The sequence below is a fragment of the Scyliorhinus torazame genome, chromosome 12 (assembly GCF_047496885.1).
Source record: "Scyliorhinus torazame isolate Kashiwa2021f chromosome 12, sScyTor2.1, whole genome shotgun sequence".
Classification (NCBI taxonomy): domain Eukaryota; kingdom Metazoa; phylum Chordata; class Chondrichthyes; order Carcharhiniformes; family Scyliorhinidae; genus Scyliorhinus; species Scyliorhinus torazame.
In genome coordinates, this window is record NC_092718.1 from 19,559,927 (window position 1) to 19,581,514 (window position 21,588).

The 21,588-nt window shown below is 49.2% G+C and overlaps 1 protein-coding gene across 1 annotated transcript in view; it reads left to right on the forward strand.

The window, feature by feature from the left end:
* The first annotated feature begins 11,299 nt into the window (after positions 1–11,299).
* LOC140387417 (synaptic vesicle glycoprotein 2B-like) overlaps positions 11,300–21,588 on the forward strand; it is a 297,753-nt gene continuing 287,464 nt past the window's right edge. The window contains exon 1 of the mRNA XM_072470504.1: positions 11,300–11,442. The gene's annotated coding sequence lies outside the window, so the exon portion shown is untranslated. The remainder of the gene's footprint in view (positions 11,443–21,588) is intronic.

Consider the following 21,588-nt stretch of genomic DNA (forward strand, 5'->3'; position numbering starts at 1 on the left):
AAAGGAAACACTTGAACTCATACCTGATACCTCCTTTATCTCCAATCAAGCAAAACCCGTCACAGGTCAAAACCCATTTTAAAATAAAGTTATCAAACACAGAGGGCTGGATTCTCTGTTTTTGGGACTATGACCCCACGCCGTCGGAAAAACTGTGGTTTCCACGCCAGAAAAACTGGCATCAAAAGGCCCCATATTCATAGCCCTGCAGGGGGCTAGCAGGGACCCATTGTGAATCTAGCAGCTTGAGCTGCAGATATGGGCTCCCGCACCTCCGGGTCAGAGGCCATGCATGCGCACGGCGGCGTCCTCGAGAGGAGCTGGACCGCGGAAATAGTGCCCCCGATTGGTTGCGCGTCCGACCTGGACCACCCGCCCATAAATAGCCCGGTCCCATATGAGGCCCCCCTGCCCTCCGATCAGCCCGCCCCCCCGACTATGGCGGCCGCGGACTGTGTCCCGGAGTATCCCGAACGGCAGGAACAGGTTAGATCCACGCCGTTGGGATTTTGGCCGATCGGGGGCGGGACGGGTCTCCAGCAATGGCCGCATGTAGGGGACCCCCGCCGATCCCGATTCCACGCACGGAAATGGATTCTCCGCCCTGGCGCCGGACGCGATTTCGGGGTGTGAAGAATCCAGCCCAGGATTTCTCGTCGTTCTCTGGTTAAAGAGTTATTACAAAGACAGCTTGAAGAGAGAAAGAGATCCTTTCGGTAAACAACCTGCAGATTTCTGTCTGTCAGATTAATGCTGGAGCTGACAGACTTCTGCGAAAGCTCTCAGGTGTCTGCTGCTCTGGTCCTTCGAGATGGTAGCAGTCGAGGGCTTGGAAGGTGCTGCTGAAGGTGACTTGGTGAGCGCCTGCACCACCATCTTGAAGTCCCCTCCAAATCACTCACCACTCTGACTTAGAAATACATCACTTTTCCTTCACTGTCGCTTGGTCAAAGTCCTGGAACTCCCTCCCAAACAGCACTGTGGGTGTACCTATAGCACATGGATGCAGTGGTTCCAGAAGGTGGCTCACCACCCCCTTATTAAGGTTGATTAGGGATGGATAACAAATATAGACCTCGCCAGTGACAACCGCATCTCTTGAATGAATTAAAAGTATTGAGTGGTCTCATTCAGACTGGAGCTCATCGAAATGGCTCGGATTCAGCTGTGAGATTCCCCACAGTCAAATAGCCAAACTACACTCACTACCAAAATCATCACCAAATTTAAAAAAATAAACTCCTCGGTGGCACACACCCTGGGAATATCAAAACCAATTGTAGCATCCCTGCCAAAAACTCTGGCTGAAACTGGTGTCATGTGAGAGTACCTTTAAGAAATGGGTGTTTAAGAAATGTATCTTTAAGAATTGGGGGTTTATCAGTGATGTCAGAGTAATGGTGGAGCTGGGCTGTCGGTCAGCTTTTTACTTTCGTTTTAGGCTGTTTGCTGCAGGGTGTGTTTTAGTTTTGTTTTCAGTGCTGGAGCTGAAGCCAGACAGGGCAGGTGTACTGTTGATCCCTCTGCCATGAAAAGACTATCTCTTGATCATTTGGTGAATTCAGAATTATAAATGTTCTCAGTAGTGAATGTAAACCTGATGTGCTTCTGTTAAAAGATGTTTCTTTTGTCTTCTGGATGTTGTTTGGGAAGTTATTAAAGATTACTTGTGTTGTATTCTTTGGGGGTTGTATTTGAATTCATGGTTGCTAAGATGTTCACTGTATGTTTTAAAAAGGTTAACTTGAGTTTATGGAATAAACATTGTTTTGCTTTGAAAAGTACTTTTCGATTTCTGCTGTACCACACCTGTAGAGTGGGCCGTGTGCTCCCCATACCACAATCTATTAAAAGTTATGGGTCAGGTGAACTCCATGATACCCTTTGGGGTTCTCTAAACCCTGGCCCATAACACTGGTCTTAAACAAAGATTGTGAATGATTTGGACACCGTCTCATCCAGGCTCACTAAAGCTGCCAGTCAGATGTTACCAGCAGTTCTCCGAGTCCATGGCTTGAATTTTGGGAAAGTCCTGCCCCTGGGGCAAAAAGCAGGTACTGCCCCTGCTTCTGTCGGCAGAGAGAGTCTGGGTGGCATTTTGCTGGTGGTGGCCAATTAAGAGGTCGCCATCCAAGATCTACACCCCCCTAGTGCTAGCAGCCCAATCAAAGGGCTAGCGGTGGTCAGGGCTGAAGCACCGGTGAGATGGCACCTCATGGTGGGGTCCACCTGAAAACATGGTTGGGGGAAGCCAATCAGGTTGGAGCACTGGTTGTGCCATTGCTGTGAGGATAGCCAGTCCTACTGGATGGCTCCCCAACGGGCCATGAAGTGCCCATTTTAACCTTATAAAATTCCTTTGCAGGAAGTGGGCATCGCTCGTTTGGCCAGCATTTATTGCCCACCTGTGGTTGCCCTTCACAAGATAGTGGTGGATTGCCTTCTTGAACCACTGCAGTCCTTGAGGTGTAGGTACACCCACTCTGCTGTTAGGAAGGGAGTTCCAAGATTTTGACCCAGCGACAGTGAAGGAACGGCGATACATTTCCAAGTCGGGGTGGTGAGTGATTTAATAATAATAATAATCTTCATTGTCACAAGTAGGCTTACAGTTGCAATGAAGTTACTGTGAAAATCCCCTTGTCGCCACATTCCGGCTGGCGCCTGTTCGGGTACACAGAGGGGGAATTCAGAATGTCCAAATTACCTAACAGCACGTCTTTCGGGACTAGTGGGAGGAAACCGGAGCACCCGGAGGAAACCCACGCAGACACGGGGAGAACGTGCAGACTCAGACTCCGCACAGACGGTGACCCAACCAGGAATCGAACCTGGGGCCCTGGCGCTGTGAAGCCACAGTGCTAACCACTGTGCTATCCACTGCTTTTGTCCTTCTGGATGGTAGTGACCGTGGGTTTGGAAGGTGCTGTCGAAGGAATCTTGGTAAGTTACTTGAGTGCATTTTGTACATCAATGAAGACCCCCACCCCCCCTGGCAGGCCCTTCTGATGGAGGCGACATAGAGGCAGGAAGTGGCCCTCAATGGTCACTTATGTGGCTTCATGGCCACCCAGTGAATGACCGGGCCACCAGGTTTCCTGTTGCCGGCAAGATGGCACCATGTGGAGAAGACCTCAGGTTCCCCTTATGATGCCTCACGCTGCCATTTCCCCAGCTCTCGCACCTCCCAGCCTGTTACCGGTGGCCTGGGAAAATCCAGCCTCATAAATTTGCAACTTTGTAAGACCCCTGTGGAGGATGTCTTGTGAGGCAGTGGGTGGTGTCCCCGTCTCTGGGTCAGAAGCTCTGGGTTTGAGTCACACCCCCAGGACTTGATGGCCAAGGGAGCTGTGTTCAAAACGCGGCCAAACAGGTTGAGCATCGACCAACGCGCGCCAATGGCAGGTGGCAAGAGTGGGTGAGGTTCCTGGTCATCCATGTGATAGTGTACAGAACGTTGGAGCCTCTCCCATCACTATCCATAACCCCAGGCTGCAACATGTATATGAAGGTGCGCGTTGCCCCAGCAACTCAGACTCCCTGAGAAAACTGCTTCACAACACCCACACCAAACTCTGAGTTGCACAAGTTGTAGTATCCAGTGACTTGCAGCAGGTGGCAGCACGTGGCCCAGTTTCTCACTGGTTTATTGAGAACAATCTTATTCGCTTTATTATCCAGTTGTTAAACACAGTGCATAACACTGAATTAGAACAGTTTACAGATATTCCCAACTACCTCTATTTTACCTGATTAATATTTTTAAAACCTGGTGCTCCCATGAACTTTTAAATCTCCATTCAACTGGGCTGTAGTAAAACGATATATCTGATTCATTGAAGCTAATTATATGTAAATGAAAGAATATTCATTTAATGCACTTTAAAGTTCATCCACAAAATAAATTCAGGCTTTTTAGGACCCGTTCATGTTTAATTTTGCTTGGTTCGACGACTTAATTATAGTAGGCCCTTTATTCTGTATCAGTGGTTTTGAATTATTTAATGTTGGATTTTTGTTTTGCTGGTTTAAGGGTCGCTTCTTAAACTGAGGGTTAACAGAGTAGCTGTTACAGGTCGAAGAGAGGAAGGTGCTTGTACTGTTATGAAATGAAAATGAAAGTCGCCATAGTCCCCGAGGACCAGAGGCCATCCTTCTCTTTTGAGAGAGAGCTGACTGATGGTGATTTATCCTGAGGGGTGACTTCACTTCAGACCGGGGTCAAGGTGAGAAGGCGTGGCCCTCGTGGATAACCTCATGGGACAGGAGATGAACCTTGGCGTCGCTCATGTAGCAACCTTACAGCCAACTGAGGTCGCCGGCCCCCTCATGCTCTTATAGACTGTCTCTCGCTCACTGCCAAGCCTCAGATGCGAACATGACCATGGTAGGGCTTACAGTGTACATTGCTCTCCAACCTGTCAGTGCCAATAGAACAGGATGGGGCGGAGGATAAAACAAATCATTCCGGTGGGATGCTTGGAGTTCAACAATCACAGGTTGGAAGCTCATTGACTGGCATGGTGCTGGACGCTCGGAGGCGTTAGTCCGTAGTGCAGGAGCTCATGCCCTCCTGGGCTTTGCGCTGAGTGCCACATGACCCCTGGACTCTGCCGCGATTTCCTGAGCCATGAGGCCTTATGCACGGATGGAAAGCAGGAGAAGCTGCTAAAGGCGATGGAATTTTCTAGAATGTTGGAGCCACTGACTAAATTGATCACAGGGTAAATCAAAGATCAATAGGTGGTTGGGGTGGGGGTGGGGTTGCAGGATGTGGATGTCAGCTTCTTGCGGACCTTCTAGTAATCTGCATGTTCTATTTGCACTTGTCCACAAATGTGGCGAAGGTGCTTTACTGTGACTGTACTGGGTATGTAGTCACATTGTGCTTGGTTATCCAGGTGTTGCAAAGAGGAATTTGACCTTTGCGTTATGATTGAGTTTGTAAGGGTGGCACGGTGGCGCAGTGGTTAGCACTGCGGTCTCACGCCGCCGAGGTCCCAGGTTCGATCCCGGCTCTGGGCCACTGTCAGTGTGGAGTTTGCACATTCTCCCCGTGTTTACGTGGGTTTCGCCCCCACAACCCAAAGATGTGCAGGGTAGGCGGAATGGCCACGCTAAATTGCCCCTTAATTGGAAAAAAAAATGAATTGGGTTCTCTAAATTTATTTTTAAAAAGATTGAGTTTTCGTGGTGATTCTTCACCCTCTCCCATTCTCCCTTGAAGGACTCGAATCACCCCGTTATCCAGTCCCTCAGCCAGGGGCAATTCTGCAGGTGTGAAGCTGGAGCATGTTAGGTTATTCAGCGGTCAAAGCCACTGGAGCTGAGCCCAATCCTGCTCCCTCACGCCATCCAATTGATCAGGTTTCCTGGAGATAGCAACCCTCGATGTTTTCTGCACCCGTCTTGATATGGGACACAGATTGAGTCTGGAGTCTTTAGGATCTTTCAATGATGTTGACCCAGATTGTTTTTGCCATCTGTGCCATTAGGGGGCGTCCTTTTCCCATTTAATTGAATAAGAATTCTCAGACCCTATACTTTCTGTTTATCAACATAACATTTTCAATCGTTTCTTTCTACATTCGTAGCGGACCCTGAACACTTTAATTCAGTCTGAAAATACAAAGCAGACTAACTGAATTTATCCAAATGTTGGCTATCAGTCTGTGACTGATCTTCATTCCTTGCTGAGCAATAGCCATAAGGCCATAAGGCCGTAAGACATAGGAGCAGAATTAGGCCACTCGGCCCATTGAGTCTGCTCCGCCATTCAATCATGGCTGATATTTTTCTCATCCTCATTCTTCTGCCTTTTCCCCATAACCCCTGATCCCATATTAATCAAGAACCTATCTATCTCTGTCTTAAAGACACTCAGTGATTTGGCCTCCACAGCCTTCTGCGGCAAAGAGTTCCACAGATTCACCACCCTCTGGCTGAAGAAATTCCTCCTCATCCCCTTTTTAAAGGATCATCCCATTAGTCTTGAGATGGTGTCCTCTGCTTCTAGTTTTTTCTCCTCGTGGAAACATCCTCTCCACGTCCACTCTATCCAGGCCTCGCAGTATCCTGTAAGTTTCAATAAGATCCCCCTCATCCTTCTAAACTCCAACAAGTACAGACCCAGAGTCCTCAACTGTTCCTCATACGACAAGCTCTTCATTCCAGGGATCATTCTTGTTTCCCTTCGCTTTGAGAGGGACATTTAAGAGATCCGTTGTCATTTGTTTGATTTAAGGCTGGTTGTTTTACCTTCCAGATGTGCTTTGAGGCACCAATTCCTTTCTCTCTTGTAGTGGTCAGTCCTTCTGGATTGCCTTGCCAGTGACTGCCGACTTGCTGCCATTGGACTGAATAAAAACTGTCAACTCTTCCTTCCATCTCCACTGGGACCGAATCATTTTTAATGCTGAAGGGGCCTATTGTGCGATGGTCCCGACATCTGAACTGCACTCCACACTACGGCTCACTTCATCATGTGCTGGCCACCATCTAACCTTATATCGCTCTTCAGCTTAGCTCAGGGTCAAATGTTTGTGTCTAATTATGCTAATATTCTGATGTAGTTCTGAGGCAATGCTGCATTCTCAGATGTGCTAATGTGAACATAGAATCATAGAATTTACAGTGCAGAAGGAGGCCATTCGGCCCACCGAGTCTGCACTGGCTCTTGGAAAGAGCACCACCACCACCCCCCCCCCCTATCCCCATAACCCAGTAACCCCACCCAACACTAAGGGCAACTTTGGACACTATGGCCAATCCACCTAACCCGCACATCTTTGGACTGTGGGAGGAAACCGGAGCACCCGGAGGAAACCCACGCACACATGGGGAGAATGTGCGAACCTGGGACCCTGGAGCTGTGAAACAATTGTGCTATCCACAATGCTACCGTGCTGCCCTAACATGGTGTTGAACTGTCAGGATGTCTGCCTGCCTACCTTACTGGTAATAATTTATCAAGCTTTTCTTGACTGCATCTCCCAAACCCCTGGGTCAATGCGACCTAGAAGAACAACTGCATGGGAACACCATCACCTGCAAGTTTCACATAAAGCAGGCTTGGGTATACAATGCCGTTCCTACATTGTTGTTGAGTCAAACTTCCTGTGATTCCCGACCGACACAGCACTGTGATAGCTTCTTAACAAGGGCTGTGGCAATCCAGATAAAGGGAGCTTGCTACAACCTTCTCAAAGGCAAGAGGAGATGAGTAATAAACATTGGCCTCGCTAGTGACTCCCCAACCACAGAATATCTGCAGAATACTTGAAAAGGTTTTGGGAAGAGAGCAGTAAAGTTGGACTAATCGGAAAGCTCTTTCAAAGAACTGGCACATGATGGGCTGAGTGCTCTCTTCATGTGCTGCAAAATTCTATGGCCCCTCATTTACAGTGTGGGGGCGTACAGTGTGCATCAGCCCGAAAGTCTCTTGTTTGCCACTTCGCAGCAACTCGATTGGTGTCTGTTTATTGGGCTGGAGCTGGGAAGTGGGTAGGGCCCGCAAACAGCAAGCCCTAGCACGTTCTGTTTTGTTGTGAGGCGTGTACAGTTTTCCTTTGCCAGTAGAAGATTGAGAACTTCCGCAGGGGATGGGGGACGAGGGAGGCAGGGGGTGAGGGGTGGGGTGTCTCTATCTGTAACTTTGGCGAGAGATTGGGACAACCACAGTAGAAATTTGGGTTGTAAATCTAATCTTTGGGGCCCTTCTTGGATTGGTTGGAAACATTCTCACCTCCGAGTCAGAAAGACATGGTCCAAGCCCCACTCCCAGAATCTAGTGCACAAGACAAAGAAAGAACAAAGAATAAAGAAAATTACAGCACAGGAACAGGCCCTTCGGCCCTCCCAGCCTGCGCCGATCCAGATCCTTTATCTAAACCTGTCTTCTATTTTCCATGGATCTACTTCCCTCTGTTCCCCGCCCGTTCATATATCTGTCTAGGTGTATCTTAAATGATGCTATCGTGCCCGCCTCTACCACCTCCGCTGGCAAAGTGTTCCACCCTCTGCGTAAAACACTTTCCACGCACATCTCCCTTAAACTTTCCCCCTCTCACCTTGAAATCGTGACCCCTTGTAATTGACACCCCACTCTTGGAAAAAGCTTGTTGCTATCCACCCTGTCCATACCTCTAATAATTTTGTAGACCTCAATCAGGCCCCCCCTCAACCTCCATCTTTCCAACGAGAACAATCCTGATCTACTCAACCTTTCTTCATAGTTAGCACCCTCCATACCAGGCAACATCCTGGTGAACCTCCTCTGCACCCTCTCTAAAGCATCCACATCCTTCTGGTAATGTGGCGACCAGAATTGCACGCAGTATTCCAAATGTGGCCTACCCAAAGTCCTAATCAACTGTAACATGACCTGCCGACTCTTGTACTAATACCCTGTCCGATGAAGGCAAGCATGCTGTATGCCTTCTTGACCACTCCATCGACCTGCGTTGCCACCTTCAGGGTACAATGGACCTGAACTCCCAGATCGCTCTGTTCATCAATTTTCCCCAGGGCTCTTCCATTGACCATATAGTCCGCTCTTGAATTAGATCTTCCAAAATGCATCACCTCGCATTTGCCTGGATTCTTTTCATAGAATTTACAGTGCAGAAGGAAGCCATTTGGCCCATCGAGTCTGCACCGGCTCTTGGAAAGAGCAACCTACCCAAGGTCCACACCTCCACCCTATCTCAATAACCCAGCAACCCCACCCAACACCAAGGGCAACTTTGGACACTTAAGGGCAATTTTATCATGGCCAATCCACCTAACCTGCACATCTTTGGACTGTGGGAGGAAACCGGAGCACCCGGAGGAAACCCACGCACACACGGGGAGGATGTGCAGACTCCGCACAGACAGTGACCCAAGCCGGAATCGAACCTGGGACCCTGGAGCTGGGAAGCAATTGTGCTAACCACAATGCTACCGTGCTGCCCCAAACTCCATCTGCCATTTCTCTGCCAACTCTCCAATCTATCTATATTTTGCTGTATTCTCTGACAGTCCTCCTCGCTATCTGCAACTCCACCAATCTTAGTATCATCTGCAAACTTGCTAATCAGACCACCTATACCTTCGTCCAGATCATTTATGTATATCAGACGGACTGATATTTCTGTACAATGCTAATGAGGTCCTGTGTGGCTAAAGGTACTGTCCTTTGAATAACAACAGCACCAATAATTTAACATTCTTACCATAGCTAAACCTCCCGTAACACTTCACAGGAGTGTTACTGAACAAAACTTGCCATGGATCACATAAGCAGATGTTAGGAAAGAAGAACAGAGGCTTCTTCAAAGAGCTTGGTGTTAAATCGGGAGAGAGGTGTAGAACTTCAAGGAGGGACTCCCAGAGCTCAAGAACTAAAGGCAGCTAATGCCAGAGCGCTTCAAATCAGGGCTACGTAAGAGGCCAGAATTGGAGGAGTGCAGATATCGCGGAGGACGGTTGAGCTGGAGGAGATCAGAGAGATGGCGGGAGGGCTTGGGGTTGGGGGAGGTTGTGGTGGTGGTGAGGTGTGTGAAGCCACGGAGGTATTTGAAATCATGGATGTGAATTCCTAAATCCTGGCATTGATAGGCCGGATGCTAATGCAGGTCATTGAGTACAAGGGGTGAGGAAAAACCGTGACTTCCCGCGAGTTAGTAGACGTCCATGTCCTCGATCGAGCTTTACAGAAGGTGAATCCGAGGTCTGGTTTTTCAAGTAAATATAAACTATTGAGGCACAGTGGGCGGGATTCTCCCCGCCGGGTCGGAGAATCTCTGGGGGGGGGCGGAGCGAATTCCACCCCGCCGCCGGCTGCCATATACGCCAGCACCGTTTTTCGGGCAGGGGCAGGACTCACGCCACGCCGGTCGGGGGCCGTTGGCAGTGCCCCCCCCACCCCGGCGATTCTCCGGGCCCCGATGGGCCGAGTGGCCGTCCGTTTCTGGCCAGCCCGCCTCCGTGGGTTACGCATGGTCCCATACGGTGGGACCTGGCAGGTAAGTCGGCATGGGCTGTCCTGGGGGGGGGGGCAAGGGGGGATCCAACCCCAGGGGGGCCCACGGTGGCCTGGCCCGTGATCGGGGCCCACCGATCTGCGGGCGGGCATGTTCTGTGGGGGCACTTCTTCCTTCCGCGCCGGCCCGTGTAGGGCTCTGCCATGGCCGGCGTGGAGAAGAGAACCCCATGCGCATGCGGCAAAATACGACGGACGGGTTGCGCATGCACGGAATCATGCCAGCGGTTCCACGTGTACGCAAGATCACGATGGCCGTTCCACACATGCGCGAACTCGCGCAGTCTCTTTGGCGCCAGCTGGAGCGGTGCCAACCACTCCGGCGTCCACCTAGCCCCTGAGACAGGTGAGAATTTCTCACCTTGGGGGGCCGTTGGCGCCGGAGACTTTGGCGGCAGTTTTCCCGCCGGCGTGGGGACTTAGTCCTGGAAAGGAGAATCCCGGCCAGTGTTTTTCCCGTGTCTTGGTTACCCCTTGTCTTTCAAACGCTATTAGCAAAAACAGATTAATGGATCATCCATCTTATATGGGCGGCGCGGTAGCCCAGTGATTAGCACTGTTGCTGCACAGCTCCAGGGTCGCAGGTTCGATTCCCTGCTAGGTTCACTGTCTGTGTGGAGGCTGCACGTTCTCCCCATGTCTGCGTGGGTTTCCTCCGGGTGCTCCGGTTTCCTCCCACAAGTCCAGAAAGGCGTGCTTGTTAGGTGAATTGGACATTCTGAACTCTCCCTCTGTGTACCCGAACAGGTTAAGGAGTGTGGCGACGAGGGGATTTTGACAATAACTTCATTGCAGTGTTAATGTAAGCTCATTTGTGACACCAACAAAGGTTATTATTATTATTTTTGGGGTCTTGCTGTGTGCAGATTGCTTGCTGTGTTCTGCTGAAGTAACATTGAGTAATTTATTGTCAGTGAATCACTCGGAGATGTGTCTGAGGTGCCAAGCATAGCATTCATTTAATTTTTTTCCACCATGCAATATTTAAGAGTGTGGGGCATATTGCTGAATAATTTCGTTGGACAATCTCGAGGAATATTCCATTTCTGCTGTGCGGCTGAATGAGCAAGTAAAAATCTGCAATTTGAAATAAATGCCGCCAAAAGACGAAGTTTCCTTGCTCCTCTGAAAGGGTTTCAACAAATAATGCAGGATTTACGAAGAAAAAGCGAATCGCGAGGAAGCATATGGTCCAATGCAGCAGTGTGCAGTTGCACTGGCAGCAGCGAGGAGAATTAATCATAACTCTGTGGGCGGGTGTTGACATAACGGCAGATGGCCTGCTCACAGCTAGTGGGAAACCCTCTGTTGTCTAATTAAGACTCTGTGTCAGGTTATCTGTTCCACATGATTGGCCGGCAAGGACGCGAGAGGAAGTATTTTCGCTGTGTGACACAGCAAGTACATTCTTCACCCAGGTAAATGCTGGCCTTCTGTTTGTTTTTTGATGTGGATAATGAGGGTGAAGATCAGCTTGAAGAGGAAAGGGGAATTGATTCAAAGTATTGGTATTGCCGAGTGCATGATTGTCTCTTTCTTTCCATCCGCCATTGCAATTTGAAATTTAGAACCTCTCCTCCAAATAGAAATTTGAATGGGAGCCAAGGTTGGGATTTGGAGCTGGTGTGCTCAGGGTGGGAGGGGTTTGCTCTCCAGCAATAACAAGGAGGTGTGCATCAGCAAACCAGGCAGAACATCCATTTTGCACCTTAGCAAGCCACCCCAGAGTAAAACACAAAAACAATGCAGGGAAATGAATGTTTGCTTTCACTCCAATGCTGTGCGAGTGTGCTCAGTGGCTGGTTAGGCCACAAGCCCAGACAGACCAAAGGCTATAGAAACACGGGGCTGACAAATACATCATTATTCTCGGGATGTGAGCATCCCTGCCAAGGCCAGCATTTATTATCCATATCTAATTGCTCTTCAACTGTTGGTGGAGAGCCACCTACCATTGAATGGCTGGCTCTAGGCCTTATCAGAGGGCAGTGACGAGTCAACCACATTGATGTGGATCTGAAGTCACATGTGCGCCAGGCTGGGTAAGGATGGCAGATTTCCTTCCCTGAGATGATGAGTTTTCATGACAATCCAATGGTTTGACGATCATTGTTAATTCTATTCCGGAATCGTCAATTCATTGAATTTAAATTTCCTCCAGCTGCCAGGATTTGAACTCATGTTTCTGGACCATCACTGTGGATTACTAATCCAGTGACATTACTACTATGCTACCTTCCATCCACAATCCATTAGGCTCTGGCCTCCCCTGCTGCCTGTGGGCAGCACTGCTCCGCTCTTTCTGCACCTATATTCGCATTTCTCACTGATAAGTTAATGCCAGTGAAATGGCAATGTTTGGAACAGTGTCTGTGGTGTTACTGGGTTACGGGGATAGAGTGCTCTTTCCAAGGGCCGGTGCAGACTCGATGGGCCGAATGGCCTCCTTCTGCACTGTATATTCTGTGATTATATGTTTCTACATCTCTGCCACACCTCAGCCAAGTGGGCGGCATGGTGGCACAATGGCTAGCACTGCTGCCTAACAGTGCTAGGCACCCGGGTCCAGTTACGGCCTTGGATGACTGTCTGGGTGGAGTTTGCACTTGCTCCCTTTGTCTGCGTGGGTTTCCTCCCACAATCCAAAGGTGTTACAATTTAGGTGGATTGGCCATGCTAAATTGCCCCTTAGTGTCCAAAAATGTGCAGTTTAGTTGGGGTTTCGGGGTTGCCGGGATAGAGCGGGGAGTTGGTCTAGGCGTGGTGCTTTTTCGGAGGGTCGGTGCAGACTCGATGGGCTGAATGGTCTCCTTCTGCATTGTAGGGATTCTATGGAGGAGTAAGCCTTGACAATCAGGAGCCAAAGTAAACCCATCAAGATCGTACTGCCAGGGGTGAAAATTAAGCTGAACCCTATTCCCTGGGATCTGGAATTAATATTAGAGTTTCCATGGACCTCACCTTACCTCCCCTAGAAGTACAGCAACTCCATGGGGAAAGCCTTAGGATACCTACATTGTCATTCCTTGTCATGCCAAACCTTTCAATGGTGACAGCAGGGTGATGCTCAATAGCCGAAACCAGAAAGCACTGTGAAGCCTTGGAAAGGCAAGGCTCCATGTAGCACCTGCTGTGTGACAAATGGCAGATGCCTGGGGGAGGGGCATTGAAGGCAGGAGCTCATGTGGTGCCATCTCTCGGGATATGTCCAGCCAGAGTTTGCAACGCTATTAATACCTCTAATAAATGAAGATGATATCAAAACAGACTTTTGTTTCAATTACATTTCGGCTTTATTTTCTTTACAAGGCTCCGTTTACCATAAGATTCACAAATCTTCTGCTGGTTTAGCACAGGGCTAAATAGGTTGCTTTTAAAGCAGACCAATGCAGGCCAGCAGCACGGGTTCAATTCCCGTACCAGCCTCCCCGAACAGGCGCCGGAATGTGGCGACTAGGGGCTTTTCACAGTAACTTCATTTGAAGCCTACTTGTGACAATAAGCGATTTTCATTTTCATTTCATTTCAATCTTCTACACTGCTCGACCTGCACGAGTTTAAAAGGATGCGGGGGGGATCTTATTGAGACATATAAAATTATGAAGGGAATAGATAGGATAGATGCGGGCAGTTGTTTCCACTGGTCGGGGAAAGCAGAACTAGGGGGCATAGCCTCAAAATAAGGGGAGGTAGATTAGACTCTGGAAGAGCTGACGAAGGCCGTCAGGTCCTTTGAGATGAGTAGAACTCCCGGAAGCGACAGCTTACCGGCTGAGTTGTATTCGGCTCTGTGGGACTGGATGGGCCCAGACCTGCTGGAAGTGTACAAGAGTATGCTTCTGGACGGCAGCATGACCAAGTCCATGAGGAAAGGCATCATCACCCTCATCTACAAGCAGAAGGGGAAAAGGGAAGAAATTCGAAATTGGCGCCCCATTTTACTGTTGAATGTAGATTATAAAATTCTAGCCAAGCTCATCGCCAATCGGGTCAGGTCTGCACTGGAGTCGGTGATCCACCCTGACCAGACCTGTGCTGTACCCGGCAGGAAGATCTCTGATAGCCTCGCACTACTCAGGGATACGATCGCCTACGTGCAGGACAGGAAGGTGGACACCTGCCTCATCAGCCTTGACCAGGAGAAGGTTTTTGACAGAATATCGCACACCTACATGATGGATGTGCTCTCCAAAATGGGGTTTGGGGAGGGAATTCGCAATTAGATCAAACTGCTCTACGCAAACATCTATAGCGCAGTCTCAATCAAGGGGTGGGAATCAGAAAAGTTCCAGATCAAATCAGGAGTCAGGCAAGGCTGCCCTCGCTCCTCGGCCCTGTTTGTGTGCTGCATAGAACCTTTTGCCGAGTCCATCAGGAAGGATCCGGGTATAAGAGGAGTGACGATCCCAGGCAGCGGAGGCGTGCAAGTTAAGGCCCCCCTGTACATGGACGACGTCGCCGTCTTCTGCTCGGATCCCGCATCTGTACGCAGGCTCTTGAATGCTTGCGACCAGTTTGAACTGGTCTCGGGAGCCAAGGTAAACCGCGGCAAGAGCGAGGCCGTGTTCTTTGTCCCCTTCACTGTCAGGTCAGATTACCTGAAGATGCTGGGGATATGGTTCGGAGCGGCCGGGGCGTGCACCAGAAACTGGGAGGAGCGCATCGCAAAGGTAAGACAGAAACTGGGCGGGTGGGAGCAATGCTCCCTCTACATTGCGGGCAAAACCCTGGTCATCAGGTGTGAGGCACTCTCGGTGTTGCTGTACGTAGCGCAGATCTGGCCCATTACCCGACCCTACGCTGCAGCAGTCACCCGGGCCATCTTCCAATTCATCTGGAGATCCAAGATGGACCGTGTCCGAAGGGACATCATTTACAAACCTCTGGATAAGGGAGGGAAAAACGTACCCAACGTCTCCCTCATCCTGATGGCCACCTTTGTGTGCAGCTGCATCAAGCTGTGTGTGGAACCCCGGTACGCAAACGCCAAGTGTCACTACATACTGAAGTTCTACCTGTCCCCGGTGTTACAAAGGATGGGCCTGGCCTCATTGCCACGGAACGCTCCAAGTAGTTGGACCGTGCCGTACCACCTGTCTCTCGTGGAAAAGTTTTTGAAGAAAAATACCTTTGACCACAAGGCAATGAAGCAGTGGTCAGCACGTAATATCCTCGAGGCCCTCAGTGAAAAGGAGACCGTGGAGGACGTAGGACGGTTCCCTGAGCAGACTGTCAGAGTCATCTGGCAGAACGCCTCATCACCAGAACTTACAAACAAGCACCAAGACCCTCCCCGTCAGAGTCTTCATGTACACCCGAAGGCTCTGCGCCAATGCACGCTGCCCTCGGAGTGGCTGTGGGGGAAATGAGACGGTCACACACCTCCTTGTGGAATGTGGCTTTGCAAAGAAGGTCTGGAGAGAGATGCAGTGGTACTTGCCAAGGTTCATCCCGAGCAGCTCTGTGACACAGGACTCTGTGCTCTACGGACTGTTTCCAGGGACACACACCGAGACAAACATCAACTGCTGCTGGAAGGTCATCAACTCGGTGAAAGACGCTCTTTGGTCTGCCCGGAACTTGCTGATCTTCCAGTGCAAAGAGCTGTCCTCGACCGAGTGTTGCAGACTGGCACATTCGTGATATGTGTGTAATGTTATCAAAATTGAATGGAAGAAAGTCAAGGGAATGTGTAACTCTGATGGAAATGTACAGTCAAGACAATTCGAAATGATCTGTAATGTTTATGATAGATTTTATGAATAAAGTATATTTTTGGGAGAAAAAAAACTGGTCCCCACACACGGGAACCAGATGGAACAGCATCTTGAGGGTCTCCCAGGAGACTGGAGGCCTCCCAGCTACATGCTCTTTGGGCAGGGTGGTGCCCTAGCACTGCTGGTGCCATCTGAATAACCTGCCCAGGTGCCACTGCCAGCTGGCATAGACACTACTAGGATGCCAGGTTGGCACTGCATGTGTGTGATTGACCTGGGGTTGCCTGACATGGCTGTTGGGGTGGGGCCGGGCACCCACCCAGAGTACCTTTGGGCTGGGGGTGGGGGGCGGGGGGGGGGGGGTGGCGGGGTGGGGGGGGTGGGGGGGGGTTGTTTTAGGGGCCTCGGAGATCGGGGCGCCACTTAAAAGTGGTGTCCCGATATTTCACTACACTGGGGAGTTTGGGCGGGCGGAGCTCCCCACTGTACAAGATGGGGCTCTGTGCCCCATACGTTCCCCATTCAGGCGTTGAATAACAACGCGAGTCACGTTGAATAGCCATGTGTTTCTCGGCACTGCGAACACTGGGAAACACGCAGCTCAGCACGCTCGCCAGGGGACTTTGTTCCTTTTTGGGAGCATCGCACCCATTGCCTCTCCATGTTCTTCATACCAAAATGAACCACCACACATCTCCTCATTGAACTTCATCTGCCTACTATCTGCCCACACCACCACCTGTCTTTGTACGTTTGATGTTCTACACTGTCCTCTTCACAGTTTATAATACTTCCAAGTTTTGTGTCATCCCCAATCTTTGAAATTTCCCTTTGTCCACCAAGATCTGGATCATTAATATACAGCAGGAAAAGCAAGGTGTCTGGCGAGCATCACTGCAAATCTTCCTCCAGCCTAAAGAATCTCTATTGACCTGTACTCTCCGCCTCCTATTAGTCAGCTGATTTTCTATCCACGTTGCAACTGTCTCTGTTATTTCAGGAGTTATAACTTTTCTCACAAGCCTGTTGTGTGGCACTGTATCATGTATCAATAGCAACACCCTCACGATCCTTTCTGTTACCTCATCAGAAACTTCTAGAAAGTTAGTCGAACATGATTATCTCTTTAGAAATCTGTGCTGGCTCTTCCTTGTCAACCCACATTTTTCCATGTAACTACTAAGTACTATCCCAAATAATTGTTTCTCGAAGCTTGTTCGTCACTGATGTTCAACTGACTGGTCTGTAATAACTGGAGCTACCCTTACACCCTTTTTTGAAGAAGGGCACAACATTTTCAATTCTCCAGTCCTCTGGCACATTTTACAATAATCTTTATTATTGTCACAAGTAGGCTTACTGCAATAAAGTTACTGTGAAAAGCCCCTAGCGGGTACACAGAGGCAGAATTCAGAATGTCCAATCCCCCTAACAGCACGTCTTTCGGGACTTGTGGAAGGAAACCGGAGCACCCGGAGGGAACCCACGCAGACACGGGGAGAGCGTGCAGACTCCGCACAGACAGTGACCCCAGCCGGGAATCGAACCTGGGGCCCTGGTGCTGTGAAGCGACAGTGCTAACCACTGTGCTACTGTGTTGGCTGCCAGTCTTTGCTCATACTCCCTCTTCGCTTCTCGAATGAGCTTTTTCACCTCCTGTCTGACCCTTCTGAGGGGCAGCATGGTAGCACAGTGGGTAGCACTGTTGCTTCACAGCTCCAGGGTCCCAGGTTCGATTCCCGGCTTGGGTCACTGTCTGTGCGGAGTCTGCACGTTCTCCCCGTGGCTGCGTGGGTTTCCTCCGGGTGCTCCGGTTTCCTCCCACAGTCCAGAGATGTGCAGGTTAGGTGGATTGGCCATGCTAAATTGCCCTTCGTGTCCAAAAAGATTGGGTGGGGTTACTGGGTTACGGGGAGAGGTGTGGGTTTAGCTAGGATGCACTTTCTAAGGGCCAGTGCAGACTCGATGGGCTGAATGGCCTCCTTCTGCACTGTAAATTCTTTGATTCCATGATTCCTCTTGGCTCTCAACTGTGTTTTCTGTCTGACACCTTTAAGGTTTTCAGGTTTTCACTCAGTCAGCTATTTGAAATGAAATGAAAATCACTTATTGTCACAAGTAGGCTTCAAATGAAGTTACTGTGAAAAGCCCCTAGCCGTCACATTCCGGCGCCTGTTCGGGGAGGCTGGTACGGGAATTGAACCGTGCTGCTGGCCTGCCTTGGTCTGCTTTAAAAGCCAGCTCTTTAGCCTTGTGCTAAACCAGCCCCTTGTTTAACTTGTTTAACAAGGTTACTTAATGTTAAAGGTTAAAGAAGCTCTTTTACCATCTCAAGCCTTCTCGGCCTTGAAAGAGGAATGCGAAGTGGAGGGGTGGAGAGGTCGAGGGAGGGATTTAGCCGAGGCAGCTGACAGCACAACTGACATGCGAGTACATTACTTAATCAGTGCGACATCTGGGAAAATCCTATTCAGTCGCATATGAGCCCACGCTCTCTCATCTTTCAATCTGATGTGCCCTTGAATTGTCGAAAGAGAATGAAAGTAATACAAATAAATGTTTACTGGAAAGATGAATTGTTCACTAGACTTGATTGCGGAGGAGCTGCCAAAGGGAAGAAGGAAAACAAATCAAGAGGCAGAAAAAGAAATCGATTGCGCTTGTAGAGCTTCAGAGACAGTTCAGTGCAGTCAATTCCATTTTAAGTCACCACTTCATTTCACTTTGGGAGATGTTTAAAACCCTTTCATCTTTTTGCTGCAATGAATATCGTTCGACATCTGCTCCCTTGTGTTAGGGTCAGAGGTCCAAGCCTCATTTTGGTGATTTGAACACATTATTTAGGCTCCAGGCAGTACCGAACGAGCAGTGCATTGTCAAAGGCCTCACCTGCTCCCTCCGGAGGCCATAAAAGATCTTACAGCCTCTATTTGAAGAAGAGTAGGGTGTCCTGGTCTATATTCGTCCCTCGACCAACATCGCTAAAAGGAATTCTCCGCCCTTTCCCACGGGTGGGACGTTTCCGTCCTGCCGACGGGCGACCACTGCCGCGGGTTTCCCAGAGGCAGGGGGTGCACAAAATGGGAAACCCCGTTGACAGCAGCGGGACCGTAAGATCACGCCGCCCGGTCAATGGTGGGTCGCCGAGGCCGACACGAGACATGTGGCGTGAGCTGCGGAAAACTCCGCCTAGTCTTTTATTCCCTTGGTACTTATTACAATCACAGGAGTCCTGGGAAGGATGCAATAGCAAGGTTTATTCAAGAAGTCAGAGCGAAGCAGCAAAGCGGTGGGGAGTACATCTGGTCACAACCAGGACCATCCGAAGATGTCGGTTCTCTTCCCGACTACTTTTTATTGGTGGGATTTACCGAGCCCTGCTGTTAGGCCTCACCCCTCAGTGGGGGAGCTCGTATTCAACCAACCCAATGGGGAGATCGATCTGGTCGGCCCAGTGGCTCTCGCGGGGGGGGCATTCATGGGATTTTCTGTGTGCAAGCTGGCTGCCATTTGCCCCACAGTAAACCAACGACCACACTTCAAAAGCATTTCATTGGTGGCACAGCACTTTGGGATATCCTGATGCTGCGAACCACATTGTATAAATTCAAGACTTTCTTTCTTTCCAACATGTCCACTTTACATAGGAACATTAAGAACATAAGAAATAGCTGCTTCCATAGGCCAATCAAGGGGCTGGTTCAGCACAGGGCTAAATCGCTGGCTTTTAAAGCAGACCAAGGCAGGCCAGCAGCACGGTTCAATTCCCGTACTAGCCTCCCCGAACAGGCGCTGGAACGTGGCGACTGGGGGCTTCTCACAGTAATTTGAAGCCTACTTGTGACAGTCAGCGATTTTCATTTTCATTTAGCCCCTTGAAGCTGCTCTGACATTCAATGAGATGATAGTTAGTCTACTCCATCTGCCTGCAATACCAACCCCCTTGGCATCCTATATCAAGCACCACTTTGACACAGCTTCCTCATATCCTGTCACCTGTTAAAGCATCCATATTGGGTGCTCTTATTCATAGTAAACCTCTAATATTAGTACAAAAAAGTACACAACATTATTCTTCAAAAAGACCCTTATGCTGCAGCAGAGACGTGCCATTTTAAGTTGTCTTTCCTCCAGTGACAATCATGATAGGAAGGACCAATCAGTGTCCGCACATAAGACTGGTTTATTGTCAGCAGAAGACTGGCCTGGAGCTAATCCAGAGCTGTCCCAATTGGAACTGTTACTGGTAGAAGATACAGTCTTATCCAATGAGTGTTCATTTGTCACTAAGGAGAGTGGCTTACAGTAAAATAAACACTCTTTTGGCTCCAGGGCAAATCTGAAACTTTTAAAATTAAAATTTCTGATTTGTGCATCTACCTATTTGGCTGTTCCATATTTTTTTGTTCTCGTTGAGATGTTCATCTCTTTGTTGCGTTTTAGTTTTGTGTGAACATTATGCATATTTAGGTGAGGGATATTAGTGTTGGGTGGAGGAGCAGTTTGCACTGTGGGTTACGCACAGTAAAATGTAGATGGTGTGCCTCATGCCCCACCTCAGGGAAAATACCGATCATTGTAGCAAGCAACTTTGTTCTGTTTCCCATACTGCAGTGTGCTATGGAATTGCCAATTTAGGTGCAGTTATATAACTATGGGGCCGGCAATTCCCAGCAGTTACTGGAGTGAGAATGCTCGCTTTTTGCTCAATGTGGTTACGGTCAACAGTCTGAGAAGGCATAGTGATGTTCCAAATTGAATGGTGAATGTTTTACACATGATGAGCTTTAAGAACACAGAGTCCTTTTGCATATACGCCCTTTGAGGAAGACACAATAACATCATTTGAGAGGGGTTTGAACAAATACCAAAAAGGGAAGAATATAAAAGGATAATGAAACAGCGAGAGATGAAAAGGACCAAGGAACATACAACTTGTCCAACCCATGCACAGCAGTAATCAACAAAGTCAATATGATGTTGAATTACATTCCCAGAACTGGAGCATTTAAGTCAAAGGATGTTTTGATCCAATTATATGGTGCTCAGAAGACCAAGACATGAGTGAACATCATTCATAAGTTCACCAGCACAAACCAGGGTGCAAAAATCATCCCCCTTTGTGTTCTACTGTAGCTGAGTACAGCTGAGTACTAAACACTCAAATGGCCTTAAGTCATCGCACCAATTTCATCGACACAGAACTTCACCCAGTAATGAGGATAACCACTGGAACTCTGAGATCAACTGCAGTTCAGTGATTACCAGTCCTCTCAAATATCGCCTCTCCCTCCGTTTAAGGGGATGCAGCAACAGCCAGAGAAACCATTCATTTCTGCAGCAGCTTGGACCTGCTCATCCACAGAGACCTTCAAGACCCACAAACTCACCGCATGACCGTAAGAAACCCCCTCAAGGTATGAATGTAACATCTCCAACTCCACAACATTGATGAGACCTGGTGGAAAGTTTGTGCTGAAAGAACCCCTCCCCAAATAAACACACTGGCCAAGTTTTTACAGATCCACTTGCCATGGGGCTGGAAATTCCCACCCACAGTCAACGGACCTTTGGTTTGTCTGTCAAATTTACCGTCGCGCCTGTGACAACTCCTGCTGTGGGTGGGATGCGGACAATCCTGGCCAATATTGGGCGCAATCCGCAGGCCTCGCCGCGCCCGATTCAGAACGCGACGAGACCGGTAATTTTTGCGGGGGACCTCGTTGGGGAAGTCCAGAGGCTACGGTGGGGGATCTAGAGATTGTGGCGCCATTTAAAAATGGTGCCCTGATCTCTCCCTACACTGGTGAGCGGAGCTCGTTCATACAGGAAACTGGACCGAGTATG